The 14,199-nt window shown below is 39.1% G+C and overlaps 1 protein-coding gene across 2 annotated transcripts in view; it reads left to right on the top strand.

The window, feature by feature from the left end:
• Positions 1–14,199, top strand: part of NEBL (nebulette) — a 144,005-nt gene that overhangs the window by 114,202 nt on the left and 15,604 nt on the right. The window lies entirely within an intron of this gene.

The raw sequence follows: 14,199 nt of genomic DNA, 5'->3' as shown, positions 1-14,199 counted from the left end.
GTATTTATGTGCATATCTATAATTATTTGGCTGTTGTGACATTTGGAAACTTGAAGTGAACTTCTGCAAGCCTTGGGTTTATTCTCCCAGCATGTTCTTTGGCACATACCCTCTGCACTTCACTTGTGTGTTGTTACTAAAGGTGGAGCTCTAATGATCTGAAGGCCATCCCTAGTACCATCAGTCTCAAGATGTCTAACTGGGTGCATCTGTTTTAGAACATTAAAATGATTGATATGAATATTAAACATTGGCGTGTGCCAAATTGGCCCACCAGTAATATCAAAACTGACCAGGAAATAATGCATAATTCATTCTTGATTTCCAATAGGAAAGTCTATGTTACAATAATGTTTAAATGTTAGATGCTTCTAAGTGTATGAGGGAATATTAACCCAAAGTTAGAGTAAGTCTAAAAAGTGATCAATGACATGTAAGAATCGTAATTAAAATTATAGTTATTGGTATTGTGCTTTTTTCAGGCATAGGAAGGGCTTCTTTCTCCTTCTCTTTCCCCTTCTATACCTTCTCTATTCTCTCTCTCTCTCTCTCTCTCTCTCTCTCTCTCTCTCTCTCTCTCTCTCTTTCTTCCTCCTTGTTCCTTCTGAAATTTTGTTTATTTTTGGAGGGGGTGAGGGGCAGGTTTTTTTCTTCATTTTCAATAAGAGACTTTTGAAGATCACAATCCTTCACACAGAGAGATTTAAAAGAATGAATCTCTGACTTGGAACATAAGGCCTAAGAGCAAGTGGTGTAGGAGACTTTTTGGGTGGAGGTGGCTTCCTAAGACTCTCAAGTTATATTGTCTAGGGAGCCACCTACTCTGCCTTTACTTAAGACTGGTCCTATTAGGTGTCTTTGTGAAGATGTCACACACACCATTTTACCACCAACCAAGCCATACTATAGTGGTGGTGCTTTGATAATTAATTTTCACTCTTATAAGTAGACATTAAAACATACCAAAAAGGTAGTCAAAGACCTAGTGAGATATTTCATACCAGAAGCATTTGGCTTGGGCCATTTTGTCCTTATGAATGTGTGTATGTATCATAGGGATCTTCCTCCATTTATTTTCCTTATGTGAAAAATGACATTTGCACAACCAGTAAGCTACATGGAGCCATCTTTTTGTCTCCACTGAAATAAGCAAATATGCAGATTCTGACTTTAAAAAAATATAACACTCCTGTTTATTGTTTTTTAAGAGTAAGTGTTCAAATAGTTTTCCATGAAATCATTGGATTTGTTTTTGTTTTTGCTTTTACCATTGTTTGGGAGTTTTTTTCTATGACATTGAAACAGAGTTGACAAAGGAACCTAAAAAAGAAAAGTTTCCTTCCATTTCTGCTGTTAGACACAAGGGGAGGAAGCCAAAACCCTCTCTTTTTGGTTGCTTTGAAATTGAGCATCTCTTGTGTCTGTGCTGGGTTCTGATGAAGAGGTGTCAATTGAGACTTTTGCAACCTAGATACTTTCCAGTAATGACAGTTTTTTGAGGATGTTTGGTTTTCTCTGGACAACTTATCAAACATCTATTTAAGAGCACATTCTGAAATTTGAAGACAGTTTTAAAACAACTTCATAGCTGTTCAGAGAAGAAAGGAAAAGACTAAGTATGCAGAGGCTGAGATTTCATGTCTTTGTTTCTTACATGATGAGGAATTTGCATGGCCTTGTTTCTTTCTGGTAGATGATGGCTGGTTTTTCAGGATTTTTGTAGAAATTTTAGATTATTATTATGTATGGTAAAAATTGGTTTTGTGTTAAAGAGAAATACTTAACATTGTATTTCTTTCTTTAGCTTTTGATATCTAGAACTACCCTCTTCTCTCTTCTTGGGTCCACATAAGAAAGGGTCTTCTTGTGCTCTGATAGCAATTTGTTTCATTTTTTAAAAAAAATTAAAGGGCACAATATTTTTATGAGCTTCAGGTTTATTGGACTTATTACAGAGTAGATGAAATACTGATTGTCAGCACAAAGGGTTAAGCCATCAAGATTCTTTGCTTTTGTGTCTTTGATGCAAATGTACCTCATTTTGAACTTTCCCATTTGGTTTTCATGAGCACTCATCTGCACGCAGAGGCTCTCCCCATTGTTTTAGTTCTATGCCTTATATGATATTTTCCCTTCTTGCTTTGATTTCAGAATGTTTTCATTTTCCAATATGATTTGGTTGGCTTGGGTGATTTGGGTCTATCTTCTAATGTCTTAGATTTCCAAATGGTTTACATTTTAGTCCCCATTTCATTGCTTTGATATAATAAAGGAGAATTTCTTTAAACCTCTCTTGGTTTTTTAAAATTCCGGATTCTTCTTACTTTAAATGATCTTAGTTGTCTTTTGCCATTAGATTGGCTTAACGTATTTATATCTGACATGCTGTTTCTTTGATAGAAATCTACCTAATGGCTTCCTCCCCTAAGACTTTCTTTGATCTCTCTTTTTTTTTTGTTTTTCATCCACTTGCTTATATGAGGCATTTGCCTCCTAGTCCCATTTGAAATCTAACACAGTGTTTATATCATCTTTAGTTAAAAGCAATTTTACGTTTACTCTCAGTTCTTTTATTTGCTTCTGTTTGTCAATGTAAGCGGGGTGGTGGTGGTGGTGGTGGTGGTGGAATGGGGCTGAAGGGTAGTGAAAGGTTATAGCAATGTTACAGGGAATTAGAAACAGAAACACTTACAAAGTTGATATTTTCCTGTTTCCACTATAGTGATTCCTTCAGTTTTGGAAAAATGGGATGACCTCTTTTCTGCCTTAGCTGGCCCAAAGCAAGTCCTATTTTCTGTGACAACTCAAACCATCCCTCAGTCAGTCTTTTTTTTCTGGTCCTCTGCACAAGCAGTGAGTCAATAAATATTTATTAAGAAGCTACTATATGCCAGGTACTATGCTAAGCACTTGGGATACAAAGAAAGGCAAGATTGTCCCTGCTCTAAAGGAGCTTGCAGCCTAATGAGGGAGACACCATGCAAACAAGTATTTATAGACAAGATATATACAGGATAAATTGAGAATAGTCAATAGAGAGAAGGAACTAGATTTAAAGGGCTCCAGGAAAGGTATCCTGCAGAAGGTGGGATTTTAATTGGGACTTAAAGAAATCTAGAAAAAGAGGGAAGGCTTTCCAGGCATGGGCAATAAGCCAGTGAACATGCATGGCCTCTGGAGATGGACTGTCTCATTCCAGGAACAGGAAGGAGGCCAGTGCTATTGGATCATGGTGTATATGGCACAGGGAGAGAGTGGTAAGGTTTAAGACGAGATAGGTGGGCGGCATTTTATGAAGGGCTCTGAATGTCAAACAGCTGACTCTGGAAGTGATAGAGCTACAGCACAATCTCTTTGTTCTCTGCAAATTTTCACTTCAAAATATGCTTTTTATTGTTTCTTGGTTATCTAAAGAATAATGTTAAGGGTTCTGTAGCATTCTCAAGACCTCCCAAGAATGACTGGGAGCATTGTGAATCAGAACATTCTAGGTTAGCAGGGGGGAGGTAACAAAACCTATAGTATAGAGGCCATCATAGGTTTCCTATATGGATCAAATGCGATAAAGTGCGTTAAGTGCTTTGTAATCTCTTAATGTGCCTTGTAAAATGTCAGGTATTTACAGTAGTCACAGTAAATATGATTGTAAAGTAATCAACATTTTTAAGAGCCTACTCAATGTGACAGTGGGGAACAAGCTAGAAGACCCCCATATCCACCCATCCTTGACTACGTCCCACTTTGAAGTACTTTGCTATTCCTTTAAGATTGTTGGCCAGGTGGCATGAATCAGTATCTTTTCCGACTTACATAGACTTTGACTACTATAATATTGCAGATGACAAAATATACAGCAAGAGTGTTGCAATTATGCCATTTCTCAGTGCACTAAAAGCTACTGGAAAATTCTTAACCCAAGGAAATGACATTTTAGTATTTGTGTTTAAGGTTGATTCTCAAATTTATGAAAATTGAAAGAATTGATATATGCAAGACCAGATTTTCTTGGTGATGAAAAATTGCAATGGAAATGGAAATTTTTCCTAATGAAATTCCACTAATGGAATCACACTGGGTTTCTATTTAATTATCCAACAAGTAAGACCTAAAGTATTAAAGACTTCCAATTAGCAGTGTACACTCCTCAGGGAAGAAAGCCCCAAATCATATTGATGGAATCCAAAGGCTCTGTGGAGAATAATAGCAGGAAGTGTCATAAGCTTTATATTCAAAATGTGAAGTTGGGAAAAGAGAACACAACATTAATGGAAAGAGCTTGTTTGCTCAGAGGAGCACATATGTCTTTCATTAATTTTTCCCGAATTATCCCAAGCCATCCACATGTATTTATGAAGGATAGTTTTGATCTTATAACTTGAAAACAATCAAAAACTGAAAAATATTTTTCCTATGTGGGTGGGTCAATTAAGAGTAAGTGATGTCTGGCTGTTAGTCTTTTGTTTGGAAGTGTCTAGACAAGTCCCTAAATCAGAAAGGGATCATGTTGCAACTGTCTTCATATTCCTAGTTTTCAGAGATAACAAGAAAAATGATATTGGCTTTTAGAGATAAAAATGACTTTCAAAAGCTGTTTTTAGGCCAGATACACACACACACACACACACACACACACACACACAATTTTAGGCACAGACTTACAAAGTCAACCATATAAGATATGAAAGTAGATAGTTAAATATATCTGCATATGTTAAATCCAGTTTTGGAAATTGGCTTACCACTTCTAACCAGGTGCTCCCCCATATTCACAAGCCATAGGATAGTTGAGCGTGGCTGATTTGTTTTTGGCTTCATAAGAAATATGTAAAAGTACCTGGTATTAGGTGCCGTGTTGGCTTACTAGGGGGCACTTGTTTTGATATTGCTTAGGGTTCTTATCTGGATTCTGTACAAATGGCTAGAATCTTTCCCTGGGCTCTTGGTTCATTTTTGCCTAGCGTCTTTGCCCCAATGGCTGATTGTTGCCATCACATCACCCTGTTAGTTTCTCTCCTCTTCCGTTCCACTGATATTGTAATTGCTTCTTCCTTGTCTCTTTACTCAATGCTTATGTAAGGTCTGTCCCAACCTCATTGCTTCCAGAGACTGCAAATTGGCCTGAGCGACCTCTCTTGTTTGGCTTCCTTTGAATCTCAGCCAAAATCTCACCTTCTGCAAAAAAACCTTTCTGGATGCTGCTATAATGCTAGCGCCTTCCTCCTGGGCTTATTTCCAGTTGATAGAGTATCTGTCTTGTTTGTACATATTGGTCTGCATGTTGCCTACTCCATTAGATGGTAAGCTCCTTGAGGGTAGGGACTCTTCTTGGCTTTCTTTGCAAGTGCTTGTTGGCTTGAACTGATTTATTCACCCCCGGTCTAATTTTGATCCTTCTTGATTCTTCTCAAGCCTCTCTATGGTCATAGCAGTTCTACAGCTGGAAGACCTTAGAGGCCGTCTCATCCTGTCCCTTCCTCTCCCTCCCCCCCAAAATGAAGAGCCTGAAGCCCAAGGAAGTTTAGTGACTTGTTCAACTTCATAAATGTAGTATGGGTCAGAGGCAGGTTTTGAATCTGGGTCCCTTGACTCCAGAAACATCTGTCTTTCATCTATAACATACTGTTCCCTGCCTCTATGCTCACCTCGTCTTTGGAACGTGCAACCCCACCTATGACTCAGCTTGACATCTGTAAAGTATTAAAAAATTCCAATGTGCAATATGCTCTGTTATCAGCATTATACCTGACTACATAATATAACATATGTTATTACATATAATCATAGGTCATGCATGATTATATATGCATGCATATCCTAATACAGGGGATTTCTTTGTATAATAACGAATTGGCATAATATATTACAGTTTGCAAACACAAATAAGATCATAGAATTATATCAGGAAGGAGCCTTAGAGACCATTGAGTCTAGTCCCCTTATTTTATGGATGAGAAAATGTTAAGTTACAGAGAAGCTAAACGACTGGCCCAGGGTCAGACAACTAGCATCTGAGGAGGGATTTGAACCCATGCCTTCCTAATGCCCAGTCCAGCATTCTATCCATTACACCGTGCTTGCAGTATTCTTTTATATGTAATGAATGTTTAGCCTTACAAGAGGTCTGTGCCAAAGGCAGGATACATTTTATCAAATGAGATAAAATGGTTTTCAAAGTGCTGTATAAATATTAGCTACCACCATCATCATCATCCTCATTCTCATTTTCATTTTGTTGTTCTGTTATTTCAATCATGTCCAACTCCTCAGGACCCCATTTGGGGTTTTCTTGGCAAAGATTCACTGGAGTGGTTTGATATGTCCTTCTCCAGCTCTTTTTACAGATGAGGAAACTGAGGCAAACAGGGTTATGACTTTCCAAGGGTCACAACAGCGACTAAGTGTCTAAGGCCAGATTTGGACTCATCAAGATGAGTCTTCCTGACTCCAGAACCAGTCCTCTATCCACTATGCCACATAGCTGCCCCATCCTCATACTTATTTTGGAGGAAACTGAGGCCCTGTGGGACCACATGCCAACTATTGTTGAATTTTGTTCCTTTTGACTGTAAGACCATATCAATTTTTAGTGGCTAGTGCTACTTTTCTCTGGATTTGGCCCCTATTCATAACCAGCCTAGTGTATGAGAGAAGATCTAGACTTACTTCATACCCTAATGCTTTAAAGCTGTATGCCACTTTTCTTTTAGGTTTTTTAATCATCAGTTTCATTGCTGCTAAGCAATATGGGGAAATTACCGTAATAATTGAAGAACAGAAGTGAGAAAGTTTACCTTGATTTTTTCAGTCAATTTTTATCCTCCCGAGTTCCTCTCCTTTTGGCCAGTCCTTTGTTTCTACAAAATGTTTCCCTTAGAAAGTTGGCCTTTTGCCTGAGCTAGACATTAGCTCTGTTTTCAGACTAAAACCAGTGGGTTTGGCTTGGCAGAACTCCAAGTGTCTTGGTCCTTCTGTCAATTAATCAGTCAAGTATTAATTAAGTAGGGCAGCTAGGTGGTGCCGGTAGATAGAGTGAAGAAGACTCATCATGAGTTCAAATCCAGCCTCAGACACTTTGCAGCTGTGTGAACCTGGGCAAGTCACTTACCCTGTTTGCCTTAGTTTCTTCATCTGCAAAATGAGCTGGAGAAGGAAATCACAAACCACTCCAGTATCTTTGCCAAGAAAACCCCAAATAGAGTTACAAAGAGTTGGACACAGAGTTGAAGATGACTAAACAACAATTTATTAAGTATCTTTGGTGTGCCAGCTATTGTGCCAGATACTGGGGACAAGAAGACAAAATTCCTTGCCCTCAAGGAGATTACATTCTCTAGGAGGAGACAACAGGTACACTCAAAAGTATTTCCCAAATAATCCTACACAAAATATATAGAAAATAAATACAAGGTTATTTCAAGTCTCCATTGCCAACCTTAGTTCTAGGTACTGAAAGTTCTTGTACTTGGCAGATATTCTCCTTTCTTATAGTTTCCCCAAAAGAATATTCTTTTCCTTTCTTACCCTGGCCTTGGGGAACATCTCTGCCTTTGCTTATTTGCTCCCTGAATAAAAATGGCTCTTTCTGTGGCCTCCTTGGGATTTCCCCCCCTTGGGCTCCAGACTCAGCACAACTTCCTCAGTCATTTTACTAAAGAACTTAGGGCCTTGGCTTTCAGTGTTTAACCTCTTTGCCCTGGTTGGTTCAAAATCAATGCTCTTGAACTCCTGCAAGTCCAACACTGTCTTTACAACGAGGCTGTCTTTTTAGACTAGCTATCACAACTGGGCTTCCTCTTCTGTGAAGGCCCTGTGATCTAGGATCACAATTTCTAAGCTATCTGAGAATAGGTTGTGGACTCCTTGAGGGAAAGGACTGTCTTTTGCTCGTTTTGTAACCCTAGTGGTTAGTATGGTGCCTGACACCTAGTAGGCACTTAATAAATGTTTACTGATTGAACAGAATCTTAACTTCTGACAAGATTTAAGATGCCAAGGCCCTCTTTGGGCCAGGGAAGTGTCCTCACTTCTCACATTGCTATTAATGTAGCATGCCTTTCTCATTCGAGCTTCTCTTCATGTTCAGACTCTGTGTCAGTGGTAGCCTCTTCAATGCTTCCTAGTTTTTGTCTCCCTAGTTCCTAGCTCATAGGTAGAACCAATATCATGAATGTGTGCTGGGATTATAGGTCTAGACCCAAAAGATACCTCAGAGGACAATCTAGTCCAAGCCATTCATTTTACAGAAGTCTGAGGGAAGTTATGACTTCAGTTACATCACACAGGTCATAATTGGCACCAAATCCTAGGATTCACACCTGGGTCCTCTAACCGCAAAAGCAATGCACCTCCCACTGTAGTATTGACCTTCCTCTTTGTTCACTCATCTTGGATCCTGAGGTCCTGTTATCTCTCATGGACCCCCACTCCTACCCCAGGGACTTTTTTCTAGTCCCTAGCTTTTACAGAAGACACAAGGACAAAATTCTCAGAGCACAGAGAACATAAAATCCATCAATGAACCAACAAGGATTTATTAAGTGCCTATTACGTGTCAAGTTCTGCGCTGAGAGCTTAGAATACAAATACAAAGAATGAAATCATCTCTACTAGCCAGGAGTTTACATTCTAATATCAAATATATCCACTTGACTACCGCCTCACAATGTGAACAACATCGGGTAACACTAGCTCACAGAGGTTAAATTAAGTGACCAGTGCAGGGCCACACAGCTTGGATGTGGTGGAATCCTATATAGCTATAATCAGTCAAATATTCTGTGTCCCATGTTCATTGCTCTCTCCAGGACACACAGCTGCCTTACTAAGCCCTCCCATCAAGAATATCTAGTGCCAGATTTGGAGCGTATGAGATCCCCTTAGGGGCTTTAGGCATTGGGATAGATTATTCTGATGGACCACAGGCATATGCGAATTTAAAATCTGTAGCAAATGCAATGTAGGCAATCATTTTCATTGAATGTATTCCCAGGATACACATTATATTTAATAATGTTGTAGTAGGAGGTTACTTCATTCTATTTGCATGTTACAAAACTCCATGAAAGAGCCTGGGCCCTGGGTTAGTTAAGAAGTGCTGGAACAGAAAACTGCAGGATTCTGTCACAGGCCAGACCCACCCCCCCACCACTTCCCGCAAGGAAAGTGAAGAGCGTATCATGAACTGGCCGACCCTTTAGCTTTAGTTTATCCATGCTGAAAAATCAGGTCAGATGGAATACTTAAGAGTCCAAACTTATTTTCTAAGTCTCTTTCATCCTGCTGAAAGCTCACCCCCTATTAAAAGTAATGTATTACTCACTGTAAAAAATATGCATTGGGGGCAGCTAGGTGGCGCAGTGAGTAGAGCACCAGCCTTGGAGTCAGGAAGACCTGAATTCAAATTTGGCCTTGGACACTTGACACACTAGCTGTGTGACCTTGGGCAAGTCACTTAACCCCAATTGCCCTGCCTTCCCCCCTGCGGGAAAAAAAGTGCATTGGTCAAAGTTATCCTTCTCTTTGGTCACGTTCACTTTGGGCTGGGGGCAGTGATATTACTTATATGAATATGCTTTTTAAGATTCTAAGGAGACTTTGGATCATCCTCCCCGAATGATATTCTTTTTTCCTTTTGTGGTACTGGTTATGGTCATAGTGCGGGAAGTTTATCCTACTTTTGACCACTGAAATGACACCCTAAAGAGCCAAAACTAGGGGAAAAATAAGAAGCAGAATTCAAACCTTAACATAAGGATAAATTGGATGTGTTAAATGAAAGGAGAGATGTAATGCCCAGATTTAAGAGTGTGTTATCCAGCTCTGTTCAAAGTAATTATAGTATAATTAAAAGGGTGCTGGAGCTCCATTAGGCCATGAGCTCCTTGAAGGCAGAAGATTGCCTTGTATCTTTCTCTGTATTCCCAGAAGTTAATGTCTGGCACATTGTAAGTGCTTAATAGATGCTTATTTACTGAGTTTGGATACTGGTTATTTCCTATGCCTGTTGACCTCCAGGAGCCTCAATTTCCTCATCTATAAAAAGGAAATGATATTTGTCTTACCTGTCTCACTGAATTTTTGTCAAGGAAACAGTTTGGGAGTCTCAGAATGCTATATAAATGTGTAATTTAGGGATCTCTGGGTGACCACTAATCTTCATTCAGAGCTCCCTGACCCCAAGTTGGCATCAGCGTAGGAGTCCTAAAGGGCAGAGAGGACAGGCCTGGGAAATGTAATGTAAATTATGGAAGGAAATAAAATGAAAAGTGGACTGGAGACTATATAAAAATAAGATTGTATTGGTAGGGAAAAGAATAGACATTTTTTTTAAAAGCCCCCCACACAAGGGAAGTTCATTTAACCAGATGCTAAAATGGATTTTCACAGAAGGATTCGAAAATGAGCTTTTTAGAAAGAGTATTTTTATGTGATGTAGTTTTAATTCTTTCAGGTCACACTGTATTTACAAGATGGGATATTGGTAGCTGAAGCATGAGACTCAATGAATGAATTGCGCAAACCCAGTGGTCCGTCTGAGTAAGGAGGCTCCCATTATGGGCAGAGTGCTAAATTTGTTCCCAACTGCAGTATTATTACTTTGATAATGAGGTTTGGAGTTTACCCATTTGGGATCTTTCACAATCACTTAATGCTTATTTTAAAACTAACAGCATCTGCATACTTCCTCCAGTCTAGTCATATTTCAGTTGCATTTCATTAGTTTCATCTTAATTGTTTTGTGGGGGATTCTTTGTCCTTCTCAACAACTTTGGAACCTCTTTGATGTCTATTAAATGAGATGTAAAGAACTATAGCCATATGTTAGAAAATATGAAAATGATTCTTTGGGGTTATGCACTACAAAAATATGTCCTTTTTTTGAAGTGTACTTTCCCCTTCATTTAAGATAAAACCAGCACAGATCCATGGCAGCAATTCTTAAAACTGTCTCCTCCTCATCTATGCTTTGTCTCTGGAGTCCTCTCTTCAGCCCTCTTCTCTCTTGATCACTCTGCAATTTTGGCACTAGGGACCACTCCTTCCTACTGAATTTGCTTTCCTCGCTTAGTTTTTGAGATACTGTCGTCTCCTGGTTCACTTTCTGCCTCTCTAAGCATTCCTTCTTCATCATTCTCATTGATTCTTCTGGTTTTTAAATGTGAGCTAGACCTCAGAGATCTGTCCTGGGTTCTCCTCTCTCCATAACCAAGACCTTGCACTGGCAATCTTATTTCTTCCGAAGACTGCACATAGAGCTTCTGTACAAATGACCCCCAAATCTCCACCTGCATCTTTACCTCTTGACCCCCACTTACAACTATTGGCGGGGTATTCTCTACTTGGAAATCCACTGCAAACCCAACACCTAACCTAACTAAATATCCTAATTAAATGTCTTCCATCTCATAAATGTGCTTATTCCTTCTGTCTTCACCATTTCAGCCATTTACCATGTTTGTAACTTTGGAGTTGTTTTTGACTTGTCTTTCTTTTTCACTTCCTATCTCCAGTCAATTATCAAGTCCTGGTGATTCGACCTTTGGAAGTCCTCTTAGTACTTTCTCCTCCTCTTGCTACCACTCCCTACCACCACTCTTGTGATCATTACTACTCAACTGGACCATTACAATAAACTGTTTCCAGATCTTCCTCCCTCTGCTTTGCCTGATCCTCCAATAAATTAATTGTGCTCAGAGCATCAGCATAAACAATCATGGCTTAAAAATCCTCTGTGGATGACTATTGCCTGTCAAAATTCAAACTATTTTTGTTTGACCTTTATTCAATCAGTAAACATTCCTTTTAAAAAATTATCTTAATTTTTAACTTATGGAATAAAACTAGCATTTCCATAATGGCATAATAAAAAAGATGATTACACATGAAACTACAACTCCACTATGTACAACTTGCTGTTCCTTTTAAATACACAGCAAAGCTATCATGTAAATTACTTTTTTCCCCTTTTTTATGTGTCATGCACTACACTAAGTGCTTCAGGGCCTTCTAAAATTTCCAGTCTGTTTCATACTATACACTCCATGAATTCTTTGCTCTGACATTACTGAACTATTCTTTTCCTGCTAATGTGCTCTCTTAATTTGTCCCTTTCTCCCTCCTCAATATATCACCCACCATGCAGGGTTGTTATGAGGATCAAATGAGATTATATTTGTAAAAGATGTTTAAGTACAGTGCCTGGCACACAGTAGGCACTATATAAATGCTCATTCCATCTCCTTCCCCCATCTCTCCCCCCACCCCATCACTCTGCTTTTCCTTATGTCTGGAAGAGCTTCCCTTTTGCCAAGGATAGGTCTTTACCTGTTGAATTTCTAAGTATGCTTTAAGCCCTTCAAGTAATACACACTCTGGGTCTCTTAGAAACAGCATAGTGGCTCAGAGAGTGTGCTGGACTTGAAGTCAGGAAAACTTGAACTCAGGACCTGCCTCAGATACCCTAGCTGGGGTGACCCTGGGTAAATCATTTCATCTTTCTTATGCTCAGTTTTCTCCTTTTAAAAATGAAGCTAATGATAGCACCTACTTCACAGGGTTGTCAGAAGGATCAAAGGAAACCTATGTGTATGTGTTTATATTTGGGCAGTTAGGTGGCACAGTGGATAGAATGCCAGGCCTGGCATCAGGCAAGACTTGAGTTCGAATGGGACTTCAGACACTTACTAGCTGTGTGACCCTGGGCAAGTTGCTTAACCCTATTTGCCTCAGTTTCCTCATCTGCGAAATGAGCTGGAAAAGGAAATGGCAAACCATTTATTATAGTTCTATATCATGTTATGTAATTAAGTATGCATGATATATACATATATATGTAATACTTTGCAAACTCAAAACTATATATAAATGTTTTATATTATTTTTATTATTGTTAAATTTCTTGCTCTATTGGTGACCTCTGGTCCCCATTTTGTTGTTCTTGTTTGGTTGTTGCAGTTGTGTCTGACTCTCTGTGACCCCATTTGGAGTTTTCTTGGCAAAGATACTGGAGTGATTTGCCATTTCCCTCTCCAGCTCATTTTATAGATGAGGAAACTGAGGCAAGCAAGATCACACAGCTAGTAAGTGTCTGAGGTTAGATTGACTCAAGACTCAAGAAATAAGTCTTCCTGAGTTCAGACCTGGAGCTTCATTCATTGAGAGTAACCTAGCTGCCCTACCTGTCTGGTCCTCATGCTAGGCAGTAAACAGTTACCCTATTGTGTTGATTGGTCATTCATTAAAGCGCCATATTTTCTTTAGCTATCATCTGATCATTTTTTTGGGAGGGCAGTTGGGGTTAAGTGACTTGCCCAAGGTCACACAGCTAGTACATGTGTCACGTGTCTGAGGCTGGATTTGAACTCAGGTCCTCCTGATTCCAGAGCCGGTGCTCTACTCACTGCGCCACCTAGCTGCCCCTCGGTTGTTTATAAACACTGTGGTAGGTGTGCTCACCTCAACATTTGACTTCTGTGTAGCAGATAAGAATTTTTGGGAAGTACAATTGTTTTTATCCTAAGGGAAATCAAGATAGATGCACCCCTAAATTAGACATCCATTTTGCTAACTCCTCATTGAGTAGACCCCACTGGTTCAATGGTCTTTTGTTAGCATTATTTGGATTTATTCATATTTTTATATTTGGAGCTGATTCATATTTATTAGGTCACCTTTCCTAAAGCCACATTTTACTTTCCCCTCCATTCTTGCCTCATTAAAATATTCTCTTCTGTGTTTTTTCTGTTTTTCATTTTTTCTCTTTAGAAGCAAACAATAAATAGGAAATATACACCCTCTCCAAAAAGTCCACAAAATAGATTTTATGAGTGTTGTAGTTTTAATACTTTATAAAACCCCAAAGAACGTCCAAGTTCACCATATTTTTGGGGGCTTGAGCCAGTTTCCAGGCCCCTGGTCAAACAGCCTCACTGCCGTGAAATGAATTTTGAGTTCTGTTTCTGTTTTTATTGTTGCCTTAGGTTAACTACAACTATTGTTCGTTGTTTGTGCAGATGCTGAAAGAAAAGTATCTAACTTAAAATTTGGGGCCATAAGACAGCCGTGCTTTCATGTTTCATCCATTGCAAGGGTGGTCAGGCATAAAAAATATACTGGGAATTTTTCCACAGATGAAATTTTTTTAACCATTGCAGAAATGGAATAATCTCATACTTTTCCCTAATTCCATGTATCCTATAG

This window comes from Trichosurus vulpecula, chromosome 5, assembly GCF_011100635.1.
Source record: "Trichosurus vulpecula isolate mTriVul1 chromosome 5, mTriVul1.pri, whole genome shotgun sequence".
NCBI lineage: Eukaryota > Metazoa > Chordata > Mammalia > Diprotodontia > Phalangeridae > Trichosurus > Trichosurus vulpecula.
The sequence above is the reverse complement of the archived record's forward strand: the minus strand, read 5'-3'. Positions and strand labels throughout refer to the sequence as shown.